Raw genomic sequence first — 4,728 nt, forward strand, 5'->3', positions numbered from 1 at the left:
TGCTTTGGAACTCGATGGTGCAAGTAACACAAAGATTTAGACAGATTCGGGCCGCGAGTTGTGTAATACCCTACGTCCTGTGTGGTTGTTTGTATTGCCTTAGGTGTTGATGATGTTTCGAGGGGGTCCCTGCCCACCCTTATATATCCGGGGGGACAAGGTTACATGGAAAGTCCTAGCCAAGTACAGTTGGAGTCCTACTACAACACAATCGGGTAGTTTCCTTTGTACTGCAGCTAGTTCTACGCCTATTCGGGTAGTTACAAGAGAGGTAAGGTACATCCATGATCTATCCCTTACTCTAGAACATTCTATGCCTATAAGCAGTCCCGCTGCCCCGGGTCTGACAAGCCCCCGAGCTCTTCGTAGCCGAGTCCTGCAGGCGTCGAGTACTGGCTGGGCGTCTTCGAGTACTTCGAGTAGTCAGAACATCCTTCTGGTTCCTTCTGGGCCTTCCTTCAGACACGTCAAGTGGTCCTCCAAGTACTTTCTGTTGCTCCGAGACTGTGAGGTGCTCAAGTCCCGAAATTCTGATCATATATGGTGCACAAAGTACTCACGCTCCATATGGAGTAGCCCCCCAAGCCGTAGGTTGAATCGCAGAATCAGGCTGAGGGTCACTTCAGTCTTTTTCCTTCATTATTTTCCAAAAAATTTAAAAAATAAATCTCTGATGCACATATCTCGCAGCCCCCGAGCCTTAAATCAAGATCCCTTATACTGCGAGTAGCCCCCGAGCAAAGATTTGGAATTAAGGATTCAAGACGTGGCATCAGATTTTATTCTTCAGAATATTTGCAGGATTCATCAGATCCGGTATTCGAAAAGATCTCTCTTTCGGGTAAAAAATTCAAGAAAAATGATTCGATTGGATACGCCACACTGATTGCACCCGAAATATCCTCAGAAATAAAACCCAGAATGTATATCTCTTTGCTGTGTGCTCACATGGGACTTGTACTATATGGAGAATCTACATTATTACTCTCGTGAATGCTGCTACTGTAGCATCATGGGTTGTCCTCCAGTACAGTCCCTTCTGGCTATAAAAAGGTGGGAGAGAGGCCTTTTGCTAGAAGCACCAGTATTCTGAAACTATGGCTTGCATTTGGTGTTCTTGCTCCCGCCCTCCTGAAGTTTGTGTAGTTCTTTCCAACAAAAGATGCTAGAAGAGAACTTGCGAGTGACAAGAGAAGTCCCTGCTGCCTCATCCTGCAACCCCAATGCTCTCATCGGATCCATTTTAGATATTATGTCCTTGCATATTCCAATGAGGCAGGTTTGGGGTCGATGGGATGAGTCTTGTTGTGTCACATCCTTGAGGTTGTTTGTCTCTGGGTGCCCAAGAACTGACATCTCTAGTAAGGAGATTTAATCTTGTCACAACGCATTCAGGGAGAAGGAGAAATTTCTCCGTAAGATGCTACAAGAGATCTTGCGAGGCGATTACTGTAATCTGCATCCAAACTCTTGAAATCTTTCTCCCAAAATACGAGTATCATTATTCCCTTGATGGGAATAACAAGTTTGTACTTTGTCATGGCCTCGAGCCGATCTAGCTGCAGTAGGCGTCGACTAGAAGCTCCAAGAGATCCAGTCATTGTGCTTGCTGGTCCTAGTCATTGTAAAGCTAGTTAGGAAGAAGTACTCGAGTTGTAATATCGAGTAGTAGTACTGTGTCGAGTACTTTTCCTTATTTTGGAATGTTATCCCAATCGAGGAAAGATAAGTCGAGTAGTTGTCCAGGGGTGTGAGTGTTTTATTTTTCCGGAATATAATCTTAGAAAAAGAAATGTCTCAGAAAATCCCATCTTTTCCGTGATTGGCAACAGACTGTTGGCCTTTTGGGTGTTTTACCGTATTGCCACCGCCATTATAAAATGAAACGGTAACTAGGTTTTTACCCCACCGGCCGCCATTCGCTGTTACTGTTTAGATCTGTTCTTGCTCTCAAGCCCCCATATCTAAACTTCTCTGCTTTCTCTTGCCTCCCAACTCCACTTAGGGTTTAGACAGTGTATGTGCGTGAAGCGCCCTGTTAATTTCCGAATGGCTCCCAAGAAGTCGAGCAAGGGCAAGGGCGCAGCTGTGGAGCCGACCCGTGAAAAAGGGTGGAACGCAAGTAAGTGCTCCGAATCTGACCTAGAAACCTTAGTTTCTACTGGTCTTTTATCACACAAATCCGTCATCCAATGGCGTCCTGCCTTGGGTGAGGATCGTCCGTATGAGAATACGGGCAAAATCATTGCTTTTGCTCCTTATCTAGAACGAGGATTGTGGTTTCCTTGTTCGTTTTTCTTCTCTGGACTCCTGCGCTACTACAGGATCCAGCTCCACCATTTGACCCCCAATTCCTTCGTTCATATTTCAATCTTCGTGCATTTGTGCGAAGCTTTTCTGTGCATCGAGCCCCATTTTGATCTCTTTCGATTCCTTTTCCATCTTAAACTGCAGCCAGATTCCTACGTTTTAGATGTAGTAGGCGGTGCGGGTCTTCAACTTAGACAGGGGAAAGATAAAGTTTATATCCCCTATAGGCTTAGCAATAAGGTAATCGAATGGAAACCCAAATGGTTCTATGTTGAGAACCAGTGGAGAGCGTCCCATCGATTACTCCAGGCCCTCCAATTCAGTGGCCTGAGTGGAATAAGAAACCAGTCGATGATAGCCAGATCTCTGAGCTACTCGCACAGATTGCCGATTTGAGGCAAAAGAATGTGACTGGAGAGGCAGTCATGTTTGACTAGATGAAAAGAAGGATCCAGCCGTTGCAGGCTCGGGAAATGCTTGGTTTCCAGTATCAGGGAACAGCTGACTCGTCAAGGTACTCGGAGGAAGAGATCTCAGATGAAGTATTTAGTTGAGTACAACGACTACTCAGGGATGTAAGGAAAGTTTTCGTTGTTCCTGATACGTTTTCTGCTGCGAGTCCTCCGAAACAGGTACATGATATGAGTAGTCGACATGTAGTAATCGAGTACTTTACCTTAGTGTCATTCTGATAGAATTTGCTTTCTGTAGGAGGACGTGGAGCATTTTAAAAGTAGTCCTCCACCGCCATGCACTTATTCGCACTACAAAAAATCTGTTGATACATGATGATTAAATTTCGTCACAGATCACTAAAAAACTGTCATAAAACAGTATCTATGACGATCTCAAATTGCATCATGTACTGAGCATCACAGATTACACCTCGTGACGTTTCTTAAAATTTCGTCACAGATTGCTTGATCCATAACATTTTAAAAGCGTCATAAAATGTGCCCGGGCCCCCGAAGCCCAACCCAAATCCGGTTTCTATGACGAAAATAAACATCACAAACATCATCATGGATTCAATTGCCATGTCATACATAGATGACAAGAAGGATGACGTGTACGTTGGCATATCCGATGACATGGCTGGTAACATGGTAATGGCCTGGAAAGTGGTGATGACATGTCTGCCACATGAATGCTAATGTGGATGATGAAGTGGCATCAAGCAATTGGGTCAATTTGGGCCCATTTGCATATGGCCCAAGAGTTTCTGCTCATGAAATATTGCATGACTGATTGTACATCTAGCCCATTTTTGCAGTAGATCAATTAGCATCTCAGCCCAAATCAATATATAAACCAGCCCACAGACATCTCACATCTCATCACTTGCATAAAACATCAAAGTCTTTCTATTTAGCATGAAATCAGTATAACTAATTAATCTCACAAAATCGCACAATTCTGAAAAAAAGTAGCTTCAAGCAAATCCATGTTTCAAGCACGAGCCCATGTTTTGCATCCATCTTAGCTTTTAATTGCAGACCTGCACATGATATAGCACACATGGTCAATACAGCTACTGCATTATCAAACAGAATACAAAATTACAACTAGTATCAACATATCTGACGGTGTTTTTAACCTAAATTAATATTCGAACAATGCAGTACTAAATACAAGTCAGACGACAGTCCTAACAGACCGATTTTATATACATATTATACAGTACTTTGGACCATATTACCCCAGCTAGATGGTTTGATACATTTGAAGGAAGTCAGAGATTACCTGTCTTTTTTTTTCAATAGGTAATACATGCACCATGAAGTCAGTCAGCGATTGAAGCGATTGTCAACCTTCTGTCCATAAATAAGAATGGAAAGGGAAAATTAAAAAGAAGAAACAGATGCAGAGTATTCAACTTTGTAAGCAAGAAATTCGCAGGAAAAGATTAAACCTTACCACTAAAATCATCCCAAGAAAATGGAAATGAACCTCTAGCTGAACAGAACAAATGCCGTGTTTGAAACCAACAAGGCACATACATCTGACTCCCCTCTGAATACCCCCTTCCCATCCCAACCAGCAAAAGGGAAATAAATTCATATCTGTTTTCGCACTCTTTCATATCTGTTTTCGCACTCTTTCATACCTGTTTTCAAACTCTTTTGTGCCTGGTTTCGCACAATCAGCTGAGTAAGCAGCTTTTCTTTCTGCTACCAATTGCATCTCCGCACGCATCACTATGTTGCACGCCACTAGTCTGTGTGAAATTCAGAGCAAAATAGGAGAACAATTCAGTTTCATGGCAAGCAAAGCAAAGAAACATTTTTAGACTTCAATTGCTATGAGTTCATCATGAATTAAAAGATATAAGAATGCATGGAAGGACCTAAATAGACATCTTGTCGAGCCTAAAATTGAGAAGCTGTACGTTTTGGGGACAACAATTGAAATGCTAGA

At 42.7% G+C, this 4,728-nt stretch overlaps 1 long non-coding RNA gene across 1 annotated transcript; it reads right to left on the reverse strand.

Annotated features, from left to right (window-relative positions):
- Window positions 1–3,651: 3,651 nt before the first annotated feature.
- On the reverse strand, window positions 3,652–4,491 carry LOC120653963. Its single transcript, XR_005666914.1, has 3 exons — window positions 4,418–4,491; window positions 4,054–4,124; window positions 3,652–3,808 (listed from the first exon to the last, which is right to left on the reverse strand). It is a non-coding gene; the product is annotated as an uncharacterized LOC120653963 (long non-coding RNA).
- Window positions 4,492–4,728: the final 237 nt, after the last annotated feature.

Source organism: Panicum virgatum, chromosome 1N, assembly GCF_016808335.1.
Source record: "Panicum virgatum strain AP13 chromosome 1N, P.virgatum_v5, whole genome shotgun sequence".
Taxonomy (NCBI): domain Eukaryota; kingdom Viridiplantae; phylum Streptophyta; class Magnoliopsida; order Poales; family Poaceae; genus Panicum; species Panicum virgatum.